The sequence below is a fragment of the Mobula hypostoma genome, chromosome 16, assembly GCF_963921235.1.
Source record: "Mobula hypostoma chromosome 16, sMobHyp1.1, whole genome shotgun sequence".
Lineage (NCBI taxonomy): Eukaryota > Metazoa > Chordata > Chondrichthyes > Myliobatiformes > Myliobatidae > Mobula > Mobula hypostoma.
The window spans coordinates 48803092-48825392 of record NC_086112.1 but is presented as its reverse complement, the minus strand read 5'-3'; the positions used below and the strand labels follow the sequence as shown (position 1 = coordinate 48825392).

At 42.1% G+C, this 22301-nt stretch overlaps 1 protein-coding gene across 14 annotated transcripts in view; it reads left to right on the top strand.

Moving 5' to 3' along the window:
* The first annotated feature begins 960 nt into the window (after positions 1 to 960).
* The window catches only part of LOC134357390 (guanine nucleotide-binding protein G(I)/G(S)/G(O) subunit gamma-7-like), a 347522-nt gene continuing 326181 nt past the window's right edge, over positions 961 to 22301 (top strand). For 8 of the 14 annotated variants that reach the window (XM_063068925.1, XM_063068924.1, XM_063068918.1 and 5 more), the window contains exon 1: positions 973 to 1277. The gene's annotated coding sequence lies outside the window, so the exon portion shown is untranslated. Of the gene's footprint in view, positions 1278 to 22301 lie in introns of all 14 variants that reach the window. The other 6 variants (XR_010020614.1, XR_010020613.1, XR_010020615.1 and 3 more) reach the window with 3 other exon arrangements.

The window sequence follows — 22301 nt, the reverse complement described above, 5'->3', positions numbered from 1 at the left end:
AGGACAAGGGCGACAAGTGTGTGTGTGTATATCAGCACCTACAGGCTACCTCAAAAATCACACATTATGACATAGGAACATATCATTGATCCTTCACTGACATAGGGTCCAGGGATTGGAATTCCCTACCCAACAACTTTAGAGCACTTTCACCAGAAAGATAGTTGAGACTCAAAAATATGGCTCAAATCACCTCCACCTGAGACAATTATGCAAGAGCAGTAAATGCTGGTCTTTTAAAAGGATTGTCTCATAAATGATCTCTCCTTGTATCTCACACTCCCCCCCCCCATTCCCATGCATTTCTTTTCTCCCTCAAGATCTCTTTTTCTCTGTATACTTCACCTTTCATTTGATCCTCACACCTACCCCCAATCTGGTCAAACATTTCTTTCTCCACGTATCTGTTCCTTTATCTCTTTACATAAGAAACAAGAGCAGGACTAGGCCAATTAGCCCCAGAACGCTGCTCTGCCATTCTATACGATCTGGGCTGATCCAACATTATTTGCAATTTCATTCTCCCTGCTCTCTCCCCATATCTCTCGACTCGCATTCATCAACTGTTTACTCTCCTCACCATCTCTTGTTTGTATCTACTTTTCCCTCTATAACTTCACTTCTACACTCTCTTCTCTCCCTCAGCCCATTATGTAATTTCTAATTAAATCTCCCCATTCTCCTCTCCTGTTTCTTTTTGTCCCATATTTCTAACTCGCCTCAGCTCTCACACCCCTCACATTCTCTCCTGTACCTCTGTGCATTCATCACACTCCCCCTCACCTTCTCCTTGTAAGTACTCTGCCCATTCCCTTCCCCTTTTATAATTCTCCCTGTCGTTCCCTGTGTATCTCACACTCTCTCTATCTCTATACTCTCTCCCCCTCCCCTTTTAGCTTTCAATCTCACTGCCTTCCTCTTATCCTTGTAGATTTCTCATCGTCCCCCCCATCTGTAACTCTCCCCCCTATCAATCTATTCCCTCTCTGTATTTTTCCCCTGTCTCTTTCCCTCCCCCAGTATCTCTCTCCTGCTGACGTCTGGCTGCTGACTCTCCCCCTCCGTTTTCTCCCTCTGCCCCTCTCTCCGCCTCTCTCTCTCTGTCTGTCTGTCTGTCTGTCTCTCTCTCGGTGCTGCCGCCTCGCTTCATTTGCCGCCTCGCTTCATTCGCCTCCTCGGCTGCCGGAGCCGGTGCCGGGCTCGCCGCCCGCTCTCCATCACTCGTCGCCACCGCCTCCTACTCCAGCTCGCCGCCTCCGCTCGCTTCGTGGACCCAGGTAAGAGTAGGCAGTGGCCGGAGCCGCGCCAGGGAAAGCCCGGCCCGACCAAGGGGCACCGGCCGAGCCCCAGGCCTCGCCGCCTCCGCCGGCCGCCGCTGAAATCAACGCCGGGGATTCACCCGAGTTCGGGGAGGGTGGAGGATAGGGAGGGAAAGTGACGGGGGGGGGGAGAGAAATGGACAGACAGAGTGGAGAAATGCAATGAGAAGTAGCTGGCTGAGAAGCCGAAATAAGAAAAAGAAATATGGACAAACTGAGAAGTCTATAGTGAGCAATGGAGAGGAATTGATACGTAAATTAATAGCCTGAGATTGTAGGGAATGGGGGAAAACTGACAGATCGGTGGGGAATGGAGAAAGAAATGAACAGATTGATAGGTGAATAGAGTGGACAGATCATAAAGAATAGGGAAGGGGGAGAAGAAAACTGACACATTGGGGTGAAGAGATGGCAATTGACATACTGAAAGTGAAAATGGGAGTTAAATTGACAAGTGGAGACAGTGACAGTAGGGAAAGGAGAAATAGAATTAGACAGGTTGAGCTGGTCAGCGATGGAGAGAGAAAGTGACAGATCAAGACAGTGGGACTGGAGGGAGAGAAAATGACAGATTTGAAGGAGGTAGTGGGTGTTGGCAGAAATGGATATATTGAAAGAGAATGTGGAAGAGGAAGGACAAACAGATTGAGACCATGAAAATGAAAAGATATTTTCAATGATAATAGACACATAAATGCAGAGTAATGGAGTGGGATGGACCACTGGAAGTTCTGGGAAATTGAAACAGGCCATTGGGAATGGAATGAGACAGATGGACAGACAAAGGCATACAGAATGCAAAGAGTGAAATTAGCAAAGGGAGAGAGTGGGGAATAGGAAAAATAAAATGAAAGAAAAAGGGGAAGAGACATTCACAGACTGTGATGCGGAGGAACGGAGAGAGAGAGATGGACAGACCAAGACAGGGATAAAAGATAAGTTGTTGACAGAATCTGTCATTGTGGAGTGGAGATGCAGAAAGATTGACGGACAAAAACTGGGGAATGGATAGAGAGAAATAGAAAAACTGCAAGAAAGGAATTTAGTTATACTGTAAAAAAAATGGACAGACTAAGGGAAGGACTACTGTAAAGAAAATCTGAGAGAAGTCTATGGACTCAGGCTAGGAAGGAAGAAGTGGACAGAGGGGAACAAGTGGAAGTGAGAAGTATTCGTTGAAGAGGTAAAGGACTGGAGTACAAAACCATAGTGATTAAGGTACTAAACTCTGACCATTGATTCAGAGACACAAGTGTTTATTCTGTAACAACTGCTGAAAATTTTGAATTCAAGTAGTTGAATCAAACTGGAATCCATCTGGTTCACTGGTGTCTATCAGAGAAAGAAATCTGTTAGCCTTAAGTGGTCTGACCGTTAAGTGACTCTGGATCCATCAAAATGGTTGACTCTTAACTGCCATATCAATCAATGTCCTGTAAATGAATAGAGAGAAATGTATATTGAATATAGGGGAGAGGAATGGCAAGAGATTAATCTCCTTTGCAACTCCTTTCCACTCATAGTCATTCCTTTTTCTCTATGTCTCTTTTACTGCTCATCTCAGCAATTCTCATTCACATGGAGATAGAGACTTTTACAGTGAAAGATAGAGACCTGTAATAAATGGGAAGGAGATAAAGGGAAACTAAAAGGAGCAGAGATGTAGAGAGCAATGTAGACGGGTTGTGAGTGAGAAATGAAAGTGAAGATATAGAGGTTGTTAAAAAGAGTTAGAAATGGACATGAACAGCAAGGGGAAAGAACAGAGGATAACTGAGGGTGTGGGAGGTGGGGATAGAGAGAGAGTATCAGGGAGAGAAAGATAAAGTGAAGGGTAGGAAAAGGGAGGTGGCAACATGGAGACAGGAATAAGAAGGACGTGACAAAAATAGAGAAGAAGGGGATAAATAAATTTAAGTAGACGGGGGATAAAAGGAGGGAGAAACAGCCTCAGTGGAAGATATATGGGGACAAATGAGAAATTGATAAAACACATATATCCTTAGATTTGCTCCTGGTCCCTCCGTTTTATATCTTTTCCCTGCCTGTGTTCTATTGAGATTGAGAAGAAGAAACAAAAGAGGAAAAGTAGAGGGAAGAAAGAAGGCCAGGGTGGATAGGAAACATCACTAAAGAAATGTCATTAAGAGCATAAGAAGTTGTGTTGGTGAGAGAACCGGTTAAAAAAACGCAGCAGAGCATGAGGAAAGTTAGCAGTTGGAGAGAGAAATGCAGTGACATGGGAGGAAAGGTAGTTACTCACAGTGGAGTGATGTAGGGTGAGAAAACACAGGAGGGACCAGGAACAAATCGAAGGATGATGCTCCTGTAAAATGAAACAAAAAACAAAGATAGGAGAAAGGTCAGGAGAGGAAGGTGCATAGGGAAAAGAGCAAAACACAGGTTGGGACATTGCTAGATTGGAAGTGTAATATAGCAATACAAGAAAGGAAAATATAGCCTCAGGAAATGAGAAAATCTAAGTAGCCCAGACTGAAGAAATCACCAGACAGCACAAGGAGGGGAAAAAGAGAAAGAGCAAATCATGGAAGAAAAACATAGTGGAAGATGACTGATAAGAAGAAAGAAGAGCATCCTATTCCATCTTACAAGCCTCTGCTCCTTGAATCGCTAAATCTTGACCATCCCGAATGGACACTTCCTGCATCCACCACTGATGGTTGCGGCCTCAGTTGTAAAGGCCGGAGATAAATCTCCATCCTAAGCTCCTCCTTCCTTTAAGTTGCTTGTCAAATCCTCTTTTTAACTAGTTTTCACCATCTGCCATAATATCACTTCGTGTGGCTCGGAGTCTGTTTTCATTTGGTAATATTCCTATAAATTTCTTGAGGATGTTATGCTGCGTTAGTGGTGCTATGTAAATACAAGTTTTGATTGAACTAAGGAAGAACTGGGATGGAGAGAAACAGACCAAGAAAACTTGAACAGTGACTAGGATAGAAGGAGGGGTGGGCTAAAGTTGAAAGAGATCAAATACAAATCTGAAGAAGGTAGGCATCATAAAATCCAGGGAAGAAAGTGAAATACAGACATTAAATGACAAAGGAAGCATGTGCCACACTATCAACAATTTGTATTTACTTACCAAGAGTTGTATCATCAGACAAGAAGTGACACAGAGCCAAATAAGAATTTAGATTTAGTGACCTAATAATTGACTGAGAGGTTTAAATAATGTCTTTCAGGATGGGAGAAGAAAAAAAGAGACCAGAAAATAATCAATACATACAAAACGCGAGAGGAGCTCAGCAGGTCAGGCAGCATCTATGGAAAGGAGTAAACAGTTGTTGTTTTAGACTGAGACCCTTCATTAAGACTGGAAACGAATGCGGAAGGAGCCAGAATAAGGAGGTAGAGGAAGGGGGAAGAAGTATAAGCTAGAAAGTGATAGGTGAAGCCAGGTGGGTGGGGGAGGTGGCGTGAAGCAAGAAGCTGGGAAGTGATAGGTACAAAAGGTAAACGACCGGAGAAGGAATCTGATAGGAGAGGAGAGTGCACTGTGGGAGCAAAGGAAGAAGGAGGGGCACCAGAGGGCAAGTGAGAAGAAGAAAGAGATAAGTGGGGCCCAGAGTGGGAAACTAAGTTGAGGGAAGGGAGAGGGCAAAAGTTACTGGAAGATGGAGAAATTGATGTTCATGCCATCAGGTTAGAGACTACCCAGACGGAATATGAGATGTTGCACCTCCAATCTGACAGTGGCCTCATCATGACAGTAGAGGAGGCCATGGACTGGCATGTTGGAATGGGAATGGGAATTAGAATTAAAATGGTTAGCCACCTGTAAATTCTGCTTGCCACCTGTAAATTCTGCTTTTTGTAGATGGAGCGAAGGTGCTCGACAAAGTGGTCTCCCAAACTACGTCAGGTCTCACCAAAAATAGAGAAGGCCACCTTGAGAGCACTGGATACAGTAGATAACCCCAACAGATTCACATGTGAAATGTTAACTCACCTGACACCACTATTTGGGGCCCTGAATGGAGTTGAGAGAGGAGGGGAATGGGCAGGTGTAGCACTTCTTTCACTTGCAGAGATAAGTGCCAGGAAGGAGATTAGTGGGGAGGGATGAATGGACAAAGGAATCACAGAGTGAGTGATCCCTATGGAAAGCATAGAGTGTGTTTGGTGGTAGGGTCCAGTTGAATATGGCAGAAGTTGGGGAGGACAATTTGCCGGATGCGAAGGCTCATGGGGTGGTGGTAGGGACAAGAAGAACTCTATCACTGTTAAGATGCCAGGAAGATGAGGTGAGGACAGCTGTTTGAGAAATGGAGATGTGCGTTGCTCTGTATTTCCAGGATCTGTAGGATCTCTTGTGTTTATCAGAAAAGAAAGGTTGGCCTGCAAAGATATGGAAAAGGAAACAGAGAATGTGTAAGGCCATGTTTGTAGGTAAGTAGACATTGTAGAGTTAGATGGTTGGAATAGAGGTAGGAAGGTCTCAGTGTTGAAAGGATTTGCATGTAAAGAAGTTAAGGATAAAGGAACTTAAAAGATTTTAAGTCAGAGAAAGGTAACCAATAGGTAACCAAAGAAACCTCAAAGTGTATTTGATTTCAGAACCACTTTTCAATGTTGGGAACTAGTGGAGTTAATATTCATCTGGGGAGTACGGTATAAGCCAAGGTTACAGTTGGCTCAGTTGCAAAAAAGAGGAGGAGGAAGAGTCCAAGGGCAATAGTGGTAGCAACCTTCTGCATCTGTCAGCCTGAACCCAGGGTGGTATCTTGCCTTCCTGGGTCAAGGATATCCAAGCACAGTTGCAGGGCATTCTAAAGGGGAGGAGGTTAAAAATAGTCAGAGGTCATGGTTCACATTGTTATTTATGACATAAGTTATGTGACGGATGAGATGCTGCGACTTGAATTTAGGGAGATGAGTAGCATATTATAAAGCAGGTCCTCCACATTTGTAATCTCCAAATCAATTCTGGTGCCATGTGCTACTGTGTATAGGAAAAGACAAATACGGGTGTCCCCCGCTTTCCGAACGTTCTCTTTACGACATTTCGCTTTTATGAAAGACCTACATTAGTACCGGTTTTTATTAACCGAAAGAGGATTTTCGCTTTTACGAAAAAAGTCGCTCATTTTAAACTTGGGTTTACCCCGAGAAAGACTACCATGACCATGAAGCCTTGCGCGGGCAGGTGTGTGTGCATGCGTGACGTGTGAATGCATGTATGTGTGAATCCGTGACATGCACATGTGTGTATGTGCCAATTTTTTTTTTGGACAAATCGATTTTGGCTCAAACTTCCCGATTCTGGTAAGTGAATACTACAGTGTACATACATTTCTACTTTATATAGGCTGTGTATTTATCATATTATTCCTGCTTTCACTATATGTTAGTGTTATTTTAGGTTTTATGTGCTATTTGGTATGATTTGGCAGGTTATTTTTTGGGTCTGGGAACGCTCAAAAAATTTTCCCATATAAGTTAATGGTAATTGCTTCTTCGCTTTACGCCATTTCGGCTTATGAACGGTTTCATAGGAACACTCTACATTCGGATAGCGGGGGAAACCTGTATGTGTCTGGAGAGAAGCTACAAAGGGGAGCTTTAGCTCCTAGGCTGGGACTGTTTGTGAAATTGGTGGAATCTGCACAGGCCATTTGAGTCCAAACGAGAATGCACCCGAACAGAATTTGTATTTTGCTAGTGCTGCTGGAGAGGGTCTTATGGGACTCAGAAAAAGAGACAATAGCCAAATATAGGAGGTAAAACTAGGTCCAGTAAGCAGGGCAATCTCAGACTTGATAAGCTGCATGGGAAGACACAGGGTTGGATTGCATCTATTTTGACAATGAAGCCAAATGAGCTAAGGGTGGAAATATGACACTGTCACTAACATGATTGAAAGCTAGGTAGGATTGGCAACTCCATGTTGCAACATATAGAATTTTTAGCTGTGGGAGAAGATGTAATAGAGTAGTTGGCTTTGCATTACTAATGGAGGAATCTGTAAAGCACTGCAAATGAGACCGTCTGGATGGAGCTTGGAAAAACATAGGGTCGTGATCATATTGCTGGAAGTGTACTGACGGCCTTCAGTCAGCAGAAGGTTGAGTAGTAGATAGGTAGGACAATCACAAAGAAGTATAAAAATAATAGGGTAATAGGGGAGTTCACGATGCTGAATATTAAGCAAGATTGCCTTAGCGTGAAAGGCTTAGAGGAACAGAGTTTTTAAAGTGTCTCAAGGAGAGTTTGAAGCATTTTGTTGGAGTCATAACGAGAAGGGTATTGTAGCCATTAGAGTGGAGCAGGGATTCCCAACCATTTTTATGCCATGGACCAGTACCATTAAGCAAGGAGTCTGTGGACTCCAGGTTGGGAACCCCTAGGGTGGAGGATGTGTTAGTGGAAGAGCATTTTGAAGACAGTGATGATAACTCTGGAAGTTATGGCGAAGGACAAAGATGGGCCTGAATTGGAGAAAGACCAGTTTCGATATTATACGACAGGACTTGGCTAAAGTGGACGGAGAGCTTGAAAGTAAACTTGCGGGTAACTAGGGGAGCCATTCTAGTGGAGTAGTGAATTTTCAGGGCCAAGGTCTGCCCATAATGGTGAAAGATAAGGCCACAAGATGAAAGAATCTTGTTTCAGCAAAATTGTTAGCTTATGGCAGGTTTTGAGTAGTGGAAATAAGCTTTATAGAGCTATAGAAAGTGCAAGAGGCATATAACACAAAATAGATCTGGCAGACAAATTTAAGAGAATTTCTTAATAAGCTTTAAGGGCAAGGAAACAGTAGGGCCTGTTCAAGACCAAAGTGTCAGACTTCTAATCTTCTCACGCCACAGAAGATGTGCCACGTAAACGGAGGATAGTGAACTTGATAACTTTATACAGGAAAGTCAATGAACATAAACCAGGATTCATTTGCGCTGAGAAGAAAGGGTGTTTTAAGGGTAATCAGCATAGTTTTGATAAGGGGAGAACCTGCTGGATTAATTCAATTGACTTTTTTGAGGTAGTAATTAATTGTGTCATTGAGGATAGTGCAGTGAATGTGATCTATATGGACTTCAACAAGATATTTAATAAGGCCCACACATGTAACGTGTGGAAGCACATGAATAAAGGCAGTTTGGCAAATTGATTCTGATATGGGCTTGGTGCTGGGAGGTAGAGGATGATAGACAAGGTTTATTTTTGCTGGTGGAGGCCTGGGGTCAGTGCTGGGACCCCTGCTGTTTGATACATACATTAATGATCTGAATGTGAATGTAGAAGGAATGATTAATAAATTCACAGTTGACACAAGAATTGGTGATATTGTGGATAGAGAGGGGGGTAATGTTTGGCCTCGGAATGATATGAATTGGCAAGATGCACAGAAAAATAGAATTTAATAGTAAAAGTGGCTGGGCTTATATTTTGGAGGGACTAATAAGGCTAGGATATTTAGCAGAAAGTACTGAGGATTAGTAGGATCTTGATATACATTTCCAAGGGTCTCTGAAGGCAATTACATAGGTAAATAAGATGATTAAGAAGACATTCATGTTATCGTTCATTAGCATGGGTACAGAATGTACAAATGTATATAAATTATAAGTAGCTTAAGTGGGATAGATATGGGAATTTTTTCTCTCTTAGCAGAGGTGTCAATGAACAGAAGGTAAAGGTTTCAGCAAGGGACAAGGAAGAATTTCTTCACACCCTAGGTGTGTGAAGTCTAGAGCGTAATGTTTTTTCTCACAACATTAATGAAATATTTATATAAACATCATGACATTAAAATCTATGGTTATGTGCAGATCAATTAAATTAGTACAGGTAGGTACTTAATGGTTGCCATAGACATGGTGGACCAAAGGGCCTTAAGACACTATCATAAATTTTAAGATTGAAAACCAGGAGCATAAGGGTCAGTGCACAGACCAACCATTTAGTACAAGATGAAAATGCTTAAGAATTATTGCAAATTGGAATTTAGACTGCAGATTTGTAGATGATCTAAAATAATGGAAGAGAAATTATGTTGAGATTGGATCTGCCATGATCTCATTGAATGACAAAGCAGGGCGAAGGGGCTGATTGAACTATTTCTTCTCTTATTTCTTGGTTCTTGTGGGTGGGACAGGAACGGAAATAAACAATAGTCATAGTCATACTTTATTGATCCCGGGGGAAATTGGTTTTCGTTACAGTTGCACCATAAATAATAAATAGTAATAGAACCATAAATAGTTAAATAGTAATATGTAAATTATGCCAGTAAATTATGAAATAAGTCCAGGACCAGCCTATTGGCTCGGGGTGTCTGACCCTCCAGGGGAGGAGTTGTAAAGTTTGATGGCCACAGGCAGGAATGACTTCCTATGACGCTCTGTGTTGCATCTCGGTGGAATGAGTCTCTGGCTGAATGTACTCCTGTGCCCAACCAGTACATTATGTAGTGGATGGGAGACATTGTCCAAGATGGCATGCAACTTGGACAGCATCCTCTTTTCAGACACCACCGTCAGAGAGTCCAGTTCCATCCCCACAACATCACTGGCCTTACGGATGAGTTTGTTGATTCTGTTGGTGTCTGTTACCCTCAGCCTGCTGCCCCAGCACACAACAGCAAACATGATAGCACTGGCCACCACAGACTCGTAGAACATCCTCAGCATCGTCCGGCAGATGTTAAAGGACCTCAGTCTCCTCAGGAAATAGAGACGGCTCTGACTCTTCTTGTAGATAGCCTCAGTGTTCTTTGACCAGTCCAGTTTATTGTCAATTTGTATCCCCAGGTATTTGTAATCCTCCACCATGCCCACCCTGACCCCCTGGATGGAAACAGGGGTCACCAGTACCTTAGCTCTCCTCAGGTCTACCACCAGCTGCTTAGTCTTTTTCACATTAAGCTGCAGATAATTCTGCTCACACCATGTGACAAAGTTTCCTACCGTGGCTCTGTACTCAGCCTCATCTCCCTTGCTGATGCATCCAACTCTGGCAGAGTCATCAGAAAACTTCTGAAGATGACACGACTCTGTGCAGTAGTTGAAGTCCGAGGTGTAAATGGTGAAGAGAAAGGGAGACAAGACTGTCCCCCGTGGAGCCCCAGTGCTGCTTATCACTCTGTCGGACACACAGTGTTGCAAGCACACGTACTGTGGTCTGCCAGAGTAGAAAAAAGGTAGTTTTCATGAGGTTCAGTTTTGATGTTCTCTGTCAGTTTTCTTTTGTATGTTGTTTGCAGTTCTAAGTCTATATCTGTCCTCCAAATTCTTTCCCCTCCTTGGTTGAGGCAGCATTCTTCTGAACTTTAGCAAGCAATAAGCAAACACTTACAGGACTTCAAAGCATGGGGAAGCAATTTCCCCATTTAAAATGATTAGCCAGATGTGAGCAGGTGAAATTATTGGTCCTTCTAAGATAAAATGTACAAAGTTTATGCATATCCATTCTTTCTCATTCTGTCACTAATTTTTCCTAGCTGCATTGAGATACTTGTTGAATCTGAAATAATTTTATTTTAGAAGACTGCAAAAGTTTAATATTATACAACTGATCTCAGACTTGAATTTTATTTGTATGCATTAAAGTGTGTGTTATGCATATAGGCCCTTTGAGAATAACAGTTCACAAACAAATTGTTCATATTTATCTAATCCCATTGGTGATTCTGACAGGTTTTTACAGCTGTAATCTCAGTACAGATAAACGTGTTTTTCTGATCTCTTACCCAACTTGTCCCTACATTGCATGTTAAATAAATTCTTATTTCAGATGTGGTCATTTTATAAAGCATTGGTCATAAGTTGAATCAAATATTCATGAATATAGTCAAAACTGAACATGTTGAAAACCTGAAATAAAAAAAAAGAACTGCAAACTCTTAGCAGCGCAGGCAGTGCCCGAGGATAGAAACAGTTATCATTTCAGGTTGATCTTTCACCAGAACTTGGAAAAATTAGAAATCATACATGCTTTAAGTTGAAGGTTTGGGACATGCGAGATAGAAAGAACAAAATAAGTGTCTCTGATAGAGGGGAGAGCAGGTGAAACTGAAGTATACAAGTGGTGGCATTGCCAACAGAGGGATGATTGTTAATCACAGCTGATCTGTCTGGAAGAGACGTGAGAACAAGGAGATAAATGAAGACTGGGGAGAGAGAGGAAAAATAACTCTGCAACTGAGATACAAAATATTGCAAATGTTGGAAATGAGAAATAAAAAGGAGAATGCTGGAAATACTCAGGAAGCAGCATCCTCTGCAGACAAAGAAAAACACAGTTAATATTACATTTTGATAGCTTTTTATCAGAGCCAGTAGGTGGTCATAAAAACTAGAAAGATGTGTTTTCTGGAATTATTGAATTCACTATAAAGCCCTGAAGCTGCAATACACCAAGTTGGACGATGGGATGCCGTCCCTAGTGCTTATGTTGGTCTTTGATGGAGCAGTGCAAGAGGCCAAAATAAGGTGGAATTTAAGTGATAGACAACTGGACACTCATGATCAATTTCATGGTCCAAGGGAGGTGTTTGGCCCAATCTGCATGTTTCTCCAGTGTAAAGGGGATCATAATGCGGGCACCAAGCATTGTACTCCAATTTGGAACATGTAAATGACAGCATACCCTGAAGACACAAGGAAAAAGGGAAGCTGGTACATATGCTGCAATCAATGAATCTGACTGAGAAATGAGTGAAGAAAAGTGCAACGGAGCCTGGCTGTTTAAACACTGCGTTGCACAGCTTGGTGGAGAAAGTGGAAAGTAAGAAAAAGCCTCTGGTATCCTGTGGAGGCCCTTCAGACACATGCTATGAAGGCAGTGGAAGTAGTTAGCCATGACAGTTACAACTAGGTGCTGTTTGAAGTGCCTGAATGCAGTTCAAAACAAAGTTCATTGACCTCCTATGAGTGGTCAGTGTCAATGGATGCATCTTTAAGCACCAGACCATAGGCCTCGAACTCTCCTCATTCTTCTCATCTTTACTTATAATCCATGTCTAGCATTCATTAGCTCCACCATATCCTCACAGTCCAATTACCTCTGTAGCACTTCTTGTCTCTCAGTTTGCAAACACGTCCAGCTATTCAATAATGTTGACTGTTTTCCCTTCCCACAGATGCTTCTTGAAAGGTTTTTTTTTCAGGTTCCAACAATAGACAATGGGTGCAGGAGTAGGCCATTCAGCCCTTCGAGCTAGCACCGCCATTCACTGTGATCATGGCTGATCATCCACAATCAGTACCCTGTTCCTGTCTTCTCCCCATATCCCTTGACTCCACTATCTTTAAGAGCTCTATCTAACTCTTTCTTGAAAGAATCCAGAGAATTGGCCTCCACTACCTTCTGAGGCAGAGCATTCCACAGATCCACAACTCTCTGGGTAAAAAAGTTTTTCCTCAACTCCGTTCTAAATGGTCTACCCCTTATTCTTAAACTGTGGTCTCTGGTTCTGGACTCCTCCAACATTGGGAACATGTTTCCTGCCTCTAGCGTGTCCAATCCCTTAATAATCTTATATGTTTCAATCTGATCCCCTCTCAGCCTTCTGAATTCCAGAGTATACAAGCCCAGTCGCTCCAATCTTTCAACATATGACAGTCCCACCATCCTGGGAATTAACCTTGTGAACCTACGCTGCACTCCCTCAATAGCAAGAATGTCCTTCCTCAAATTTGGAGACCAAAACTGCACACAGTACTCCAGGTGTGGTCTCACCAGGGCCCTGTACAGCTGCAGAAGGACCTCTTTGCTCTTACACTCAATTCCCCTTGTTATGAAGGCCAACATGCCATTAGCTTTCTTCACTGCCTGCTGTACCTGTATGCTTACTTTCAGTGACTGATGTACAATTTTCCATTCAGTCATGAAGATTGCATTTCCCAGACATTATAGACCATCATTGACACACTTCCATCTTGCAAGGAATTTACAAGTAGATGTAGCAGGAGCTATCCAGAGATGAGGGTGTACTTGTACATCCTTAGCCTCACATAGGGCTTGCCATCATTGAGACCTCCCATTGAGTTTGTGGCTAGCAGTGAGACAAAACCCATCTAGGATGATGGATCCTTGTTCTTAGTCATTTATTTTATATCCTACTGCCCATTAACTAACACAGTGCTCCTCCTTATAAGTACAGGTGATGTAAGCAAGCACTTAACTTTCTCTCTCTCTCCTCTCGTCACAGGTATTACTTTTTGTTTCAACTAACCCGGCTGGTGGCATAGTGGCATAGTGGCATCAGCGTCGGACTTCGGGACGAAAGGTCCTGAGTTTGAATCTAGCTGGCTCCCCTGCATGCTTTCCATCCGTGCCGGGTTATGAGCTGGTGATCTCTTTGGAAGCTCATCTGACAGAAGGCAATGGCAAACCACTGCTGTAACTTGCCTCGACGCAGTTCCCCACTACGTCAGAGAGGCGTGGAGGGAAATCATCCACTAACCGGAGAAACTCCGGATGCGACGTACCTTTTACGTATTCATGAACTACAAGTTGACCCAAGTATTGTAAGAAGTGGAAGAGAGTACTGATGGTGAAGACACAGCACCATACAATTCCACATTTGCAGTCACTACCCAGATATTGGCACTTAGTATAACTTAGAGGACAACATTGGATCTCACCATACTCCTGTGTTGGGCATGGCTGGCCTGCTTTCAATGAAAGGAGCGAGTGCCATGTGGCAAGTGATAACATAGGCAAGATCTGCTAAAGAACACACAGATAAGGACATTGATGGGGCAGTTTTCAAACAAATCTAATAGGTATATGCATCAAAATCTCTGGTCCATTGGGAAAGATGCTTGCATGCTCCCTTTCAGTGTGAAGGATTCAGTGCTCAGAGTTTTGCAAGGCTTGGAGCTAGCATGAAAGTAATGACCAACCTCATGTGAAGCTCAACCAAGAAGTAGTTTCTGTGACCAATTTTGTGCTCTCCATTGTCGAAGAAGCCAACCACAGACTGAATGCCGGTCTGAAAACTCAGATTCCGTCATTATGTTGTGAAGAGGCTATCAAGGTTTTGCACCAGTCTAGGAATCAGTTCTTAAAAAGCTTACTAGAACTGCTGATCCACCATTTTGGTGAGTGCCAGTAGTCCGCCTAGATGTGGAGACAAATGCAGCTAGATCTTCTAAATCAATAATTACTTGAGGTCTTCCTCCAATGTAACCTTTTAGTTTCACCACTAAAAACAACAACCTTGTGCTAGTTATGCTGCAGCCAGTGAGGTAGTATCGGATAGGAACACTGGGATAGACAAAAACACAAATGCAAAGCATTCATGGTGATTATTTGAATGTTACATTGAATATTGCAGGATTCACTTTAAATTTCCTTTCAAATGTTTATTTTATGATGTCTTAATTTTGTGATGTAACTGAGGGAATACCATGACATTACTAACCGAGGGAAGGATTGAACAATTAGCGTTGTTATTAGAAATACACCCTGATAAGTTCTTCCTGAGGAGCCATCTTGTTTGCTTCCCCCTTTCTTCCTGCTTCTGCTCTTTATAAGGCACTTTGGAACAACCAATGGATGTCAACAATGGAATTTATATCTAGTCTTTTTATTTGCTAGTTGGATAGCTGCTGTTATTGACTGAGCTTCCTGATGATGAAATTGTGTGGCCCACAGCAGACCAATGCAACAATGACCAACATTTTGTTGAGTGGTAAAGACTCTTTCAGATTCATCCTCAATGCAGAAGTGTCATTCTGCCTGGAATGAATGTACTATTTCACATTATAAGTGTCTGTAAGCTTTTCATTGTAATATTGTTGCCCTCATATGCATGGATTAGGCGCCAACATCATCGGCCATGTTATCAGTTGACAGCTGTTGCTAGATAGCAAATTATTGGTTACAAAGCACTGCAAGGACAATCACACAAGAGGTCTGCCTCTATTTCTGCAACCACATGGCAAGAACAAAGACTTTAGTTTTGTCTGTTTCTATCGCCGTTGCCTCATTCCTTTTTGGTGATTTGTAGATTATAGTTCTTTCTGGCTGGCAGTTGTGCAGCTGATCTTGACAAGTCGTGCTTAAAAGGAAATGGGCCAGTGCTGATGCCCATTTGCTAGAACTCGTGTGATTCTATACTGATAGCACATCTCCTGCTCTGTTGGCTACGCTGTCAGCTGCTGTTGCATAGTGCCATTTGGGAAGAAAACCTGCTGATCCAACTTTGTGCAAGCATAGCCATCCCATTCAAGTGAAGTGGAACCTATTCGGTTATTTAATTTAATTCAATTGTTCCTCATTATGTGTGCGTGTGTTCATATGTTTTAAACTTTTAATCTACACTTACATTTTACTTACTCAGACATCCCACCCTGCAAAAACTCATTGCAGGGAGGTAGCAGCATCAATTTGCGGGAGACTCCCAGGAGAGGTGGGATGTCTGCAATAGAGTAGATCCTTAGCAGCTGGCCAGCTAGTTTGAATAACGTTAGCTATGCTAATGAATGAATGACACCTGTTAAACTCACATCAACATGTCTTTTACAGTCATTTAACTCACCATGGGTAATAGAAAAGTCACTGTTGCAAACAGTGCAGTGAGCAACATTGTCATTATTTTGACCCCTATTAGGCAGGGGTACACTTTAGTGTAGTTTGGGGTGACGTACGTATTATATCTTCTTCTTTTGGAACACTCTGCCACTCTGACTTTTTTTGGAACTCTCTCGCTCGTGCTTTTGCTCTCGCTCTCTATCGCGCGCGCTCTCTCGCTCGTGGTCGCTCTCATTCGTGCTCGCTCTCTCGCGCTTGCTTTCTCGCTCTCTCGTGCGCGCTTGCTTTCTCGCTCTCTCGCGCTTGCTTTCTCGCTCTTGCTCTCGCTCGTGGTCGCTCTGACTCGCACTCGCTCTGACTCGCACTCGCTCTCTCTCGCACTCGCTCTGACTTGCGCTCGCTCTCTCTCGCACTTGCTTTCTTGCTCTTGTGCTTGCTCTCTCGCTCTTTCTCGTGCATTCTCTCACGCTCGCTCTCAAAAAAATCAATTTCCGGGACATTGTATTTAACTTGCGGGCATCGGGGAGCCACTATTAATATGCGGGAGATTCCCGGAACTTCCGGGAGAGGTGGGATGTCTGCTTACTCTACTCTCGTCTTTTTATTTTTTTTAAACCAGGGTCCAAGTGTTAGTGAATGTTTTTGCATGTCAAAAACATAGACAAATATTGAATAACACTAATGATTTTGACAGCACGAGCCTGGGGGCGAGAGTTCCTTGGGAGTCAGAGCTATGTTGTGAGTGCAGCTGCTTGCTTGTGCTGGGATTACCTCAGATCTGCACCTTACCATGTAAATGTGCTAGGATCTGGTGACAAAAATGTTGGAAGCAATGTTTTGACGTGGGGGCCTGAGAACAAAAATTTCAGGGCCACAGTAGATCTGCCCAACATGTTTGCATGCTGAAGCGGTTTTAATTGTGAAAGTTAAAAGCAGAAATGTTGAAAACACTCAGCAGATCAGGCATCAACTAAGGAAAGAGAAAATGTAGTTAAAATTTTAGGTGGAAGACCCTTTGTCAGAACTGAGAAAGAGAAAATCACTACATCAATGCTTGTATAACATCTTAATCTCATTGCAAACTAGACAATGACTCGAACAAATGAAATGTTGTCATCTATCTGTAAAAAGATTATTAGTAGAATCCCTTGTACTTTGGATGGTAACCTCTTTAAAAGCTACCACTAATTCCAGGCCGAAGAAGATGAGTACATAGCTATCACTGCTAATGCAATCCTTGCCCAGCACTGACATTTGCAGTTTTCACTGCAGTATGCTTCACTTTTATGGAAGCTTATGCATTTTATATATTGTCTTCACTGTAGCTGAAAGAGAAGAATTGCTTCCAAAGTACTTTATGTGTATATGCCTGTTTGAGCATCCTGTCCTACTCTGATTATATTCTACTTATTCTCCCAGTCATGTATAACAGAGGGAATTTCTACTAAAACAGTAACGTCTTGGAGGAATTCATTTGAGTAGATGCGTAAAGTCAGCAAATTAACCTTCAGTGCCTAATACACCATTCGCAGTTGGTTTCTGCAACTTGAACCAATTCTACAATCATAAATTTGACAAACTGCAGCAATTGCATAAAGAAAGAATCCAGTAGTTGGTCTTAAAAAGTACTGGAATTTAGCGTCTTTTTTTGCTTTGCAAGAGGTGCTTCAAACTCCATCTCCATATAGTAGGTCTTACTGTTTTGGACAGGGAACACTAATGGAGACAGCTATTCCTTTTGATTGAAACCACACAGTAGGTCATGAAACTAGGTACTCGGGTAGTGAATTATAAATAAACTGATAATTTTTGGAAAGATATGAATCACATTATGCACATCCTGAAATCTGAAGGAACACACAAAATATAGATGGAACTCAATACGGGGGGAGGGGTCTGGCAGCACCAAAGAGAGAAATGGACAGTTGGTGTTTCTAGTTGAGCCCCTTTAACAGGATTTACCTTGATCCAAAACATCAACTGTCAATTTACCTGCATTGATGCTGCCTGACTTGCTGACTTCCTGCAGCATTTTGTGTGTTAATCCAGAATTCCAACATCTGCAGTCTTTTGTCTGAAATCTGAAGGATTTCTCTTGTGTAGGTGCATGTTATGCATCAAGATAATGGCATACGTCTATAAAATGAAAATGGCAGAGATTGTAAAGGGTTTGGAAGTAATCTTGGTACAGTGGTCAGTATGAAGGATTCTCTTTATAAGTTATTACAGATATGCTTCTGTCAGAAAATGAATTTTACAATATTTCCCAGTGCCAGGAGATCACAGATGCAGTTGCTGAAATGCAGTTCACTTGTACAGACTGATGATAATGGATTAGAGTACAGATCATCGAAGATCTGATATTGAAGTAGAGAATATAGGAGATAATTATAAGATTCCATAAACATCAACCATGATAAAACAGAAAAGAAATCTCATGTTCCTAAGAATTACTAAAATTATATTTCTCCAGGGTAATTTAACACATTTAACTTGATAAATAACAGGAACAAGTTGAGGTTACTGTAGCTATGTCAATGTATGTGCCATTAATTATTTTGAAATGGGATCTCTTCTATGCACCGTATTCCAAGATGTCTAATCAAGCCTTTTATTTATTTTATGGGACTTTATTTATTTAAGTTTAAATTTCTTTGCTTTAAAAGAACAAATCACCAAAAGCAGTAGTACAATCTGAATTGTACTGTGTCTTGCTGTTACCCTTACAAAGTATGTCAGCTGACTTACCATGGCAACCCCAGAGAGATCCACTAATACATGTACATTAATGTTGCATCTAGCCTGTTTTATGCCATCACAAAATGTAAAACAAAATGTAAAATTTATTTCTGTTATGTATGACCTGCTGAAAACATCATTTATTTTTACATTATTTGTTCAATCCCATTATTTATAAGTGGTCTCCTTTTATCTTTTTTAACCACTAATCTTGAAATTACTTTTCTGTCATCCTTGTCTTTATTGTTTGTTTGTTTAGTGTACACAAATTCTTTCAAGTTTTCCCTTAATACATAATGCTGATACTTGTTCTACTATCCTTGCATTGTGCATATATAAAGCTATGCAATGAGTTAAGCGCTTTCTCAAAGTCACCCAAGTTAGAAACTTCCTTCAGGGGTTTTAAATGAGATCTTACTTAATAAAACTGCAGAAAGTTAAGTAGACTACATATTAGATTCATTACAGTATCATTGTGCACTTGAATATACCATTACTGTTGATTATTTTCACATTTGGTGTTAACCAAGGTAATACACATACACAACGCTCCATAACTATGCCATGTAAATAAGAGTAAACTCATAGTGCAATGATATCTTAATAGAAATAAACAATAAACATAAAATATACGTATCTACTAAACGTTTAAGGTTCAAAGGAAATTTATTATCGAAGTACATGTATGTCACCGTATACAACCCTGAGTTTCATTTTCTTGTGGGCATACTCAATAAATCCATAGTAGAATAATAACCATAATATAATCAATGAAAGACTGCTCCAGCTTGGGTGTTCAATCAGTGTGCAAAAGTCAGCAAACTGTGCAAATACAAAAAGAAAGAAATAATAAATAAATAAATAAACAGACAATAAATATTGAGAACATGAGATAATGAATCTTGTGGATTATAGCCATGGGTTGTGGAAATATTTCAGTAATGGAGCAAGTAAAGTTGAGTAAAGTTATTCCCTTTGGTTTAACAGCCTGATGGTTGAGGGGTAATAACTGATATTAACAAAACATAGGACTCACAGATGTTGCTGTTTCAAGGGTAAATAAAGAGCCGATGTCTTTCCATCATCAGCTTCAAATTGAAATCCAAATGAACCTGCACAGGCTATGATATAAAAAACAGTTTATGTCCAGGAAGTGATGTTCATACAAAACAAGCGCACCTCTAGAGGCCAAAACACTCCCCACCTGGCATCATAGGGTGTCAGACTTAGCAACTGAAACTAAAAATCAAATGATCATCAAGGAGACTGGTCTTGAAAACAGTCTTTCTACTCAATCTTTAACTGTCCTCACTTCGAAAATACCGGCCTTGAGGGCATTCCTGATAGAGATCATTAAGGAATGGTAGGCCAGTTAACTATGACAAGAGGATGAGCTGATAGCATGGAGCCCTCTTGTGGCATGGTCAGCCGGGTTGTGATCAGTTTGAACATAGGTCCATTTTATACTTCATTATTGATGCAAAGTTCAAGCTTTGGTATGGTGAGATCTGGTTTGGGGACAAACTTTGCCTTGCCCAGGGTGAACCCAGCTTCACTGTACCCAGCAGTGTCTGTGACTTTCAGGCATGCAACAGCTGCAGAAGCTTTAATTGACTCATCACGGAAGATGCAGACCTCTTTCTTTAGAGCTGCAGGTAGCGGAATTGTTCTGTAGGTTCTTGGAATCTTCAAACTTTTAAGATCCTGCAGGAAAGAACTCGACTACTGCCAGTGCTCATGTTTCTGTTTAGGGAGTGGGACATCCCATCCACAAGTGTCTGAGATCAACTCTCCTTACATGAAGTGTTCCTGGATACTATTGACTGGAAGCAGCAATACAAGATGGTCAAATAGGCTGATGATAGTCGATAACATAGCATGACTTGTAAAGGGTCTTTGGGTATCAGTGCCCTGGAAGGTAAGGGTGTCAGTAATAAAGTCCTATCCATTGCCCAGACTGCGCTGCATAGGAAAGCTGTCCTGACCAAGATCAAGGTTCTGTAAACATTTGGCCAGATCTTCTGATGGGATAACTTGCGTGATTTAGCACTGTTGGATGCGATCTTAGGCAATCTGAGATTAGACTGCTCCAACATGTCTTGCGCTGCTTTCAGCATACTGATTGCTTCTTCTACATGGAAAATGATTTAAGGCCATCATCTGCATACCTCCGTGCTTCAGTCCCAAATTCCTTCTCCCTTGTTGGCTGTGCTCTTAAGGCCATAGATTGCCACAGCTAGCAAGGGACAGTTACCAAATACATAAACTCTCATGCGGTATTCCAGAACCTTGTCCAGTTGGTGGTCACAAAACCACAAGAATCTGAAGTAATCTTGATGATCCCCTCTCACTAGGAAGCTATGGAACATTTGTTCAATGTCTGCCATCATTGCAGAAGACTCAGTTTAGAAGCGCATAAGAACCCCGAGCAGCTTTGATACACTTTTGAACTGCACAGTTGAATCAAAGATAATTTGTATTTATGCAGGTTTCTGGGAAAGGTAAACACCGAAGTTGTGCAAATACCAGTTTTCGTTGTTGGAATCTGGTGGTGGCGCAAGCTCTGCATGATTGTTCCTGAAGAGTCTTTCCATGAACTTCGCATGATGATCTTTCATTTCTGGTTTCTTTTTCCTTCTCAATGTGTGACTGAGGGACATGAGTCGACTGAGCACCTGCTCTCTGCTATTTGGTAGGAGTTGTAGCGAACAAAAAGGAAGAGGAGCTACTTTGTGTAAAGTTATTCCCTTTGGTTTAACAGCCTGATGGTTGAGGGGCAATAACTATTCCTGAACTGATATTAACAAAACATAAGACTCACAGATATTGCTGTTTCAAAGAGTTTATCTGCAATCTTCTCTTTCATACACATTCTACTCTCACAGGCTCTGAAATGGTTTGGGCACCCGTTCTCTAGGTCATTAGTCTTAAACATGCTAACAATGGGCCATTGAGCACCATCAAGGCAGACTTCACCCACTATGACCTATGAGGGAACACTTAACTTGTGAGTCTGTTGGGGTCATCTATTGCATCTGGTGCTCCCGGTGCAGCCTCTTCTACATCGGTGAAACCCGACGCAGATTGGGGGACCGCTTCGTCGAGCACCTTCGCTCTGTCCGCCAAAACAGACAGGATCTCCCAGTAGCCCTCCACTTCAACTCTGCTTTCCACTCCCATTCAGATATGCCCATACATGGCCTCCTCTACTGCCATGATGAGGCTAAACTCAGGTTGGAGGAGCCACACTTCATACACCGTCTAGGTAGTCTCCAGCCCCTTGGTATGAACATAGAATTCTCCAACTTCCAGTAATTCCCTCCCCTCCGTTCCCCTATCCCTATGTCACTCTGCCCCCTCCCCCAGCTGCCTACCACCTCCCTCTTGGTTCTGCCTCCTTCTACTACCCATTGTGTTTTCCTGTATTCTTTCTTCACCTTTCCTGCCTATCCCTCCCTGCTTCCCCTCCCCCACCCCTTTGTCTTTCCCCTTATTGGTCTTTCACCTGAAACTGACCAGCCTTCTCCTTCCCACCTTCCCCCCACCTTCTTTATAGGGCCTCTGCCCCTTCCCTCTACAGTCCTGACGAAGGGTTCCGGCCAAAAACGTCGACCGATCTTTTCCACGGATGCTGCCCGACTTGCTGAGTTCCTCCAGCGTGTTGTGAGTGTTGCTTGTACCCACTATGACCTAATTCAAGTCCATGCATTTTGCCAACCATTGCGCTATTCACCTGCC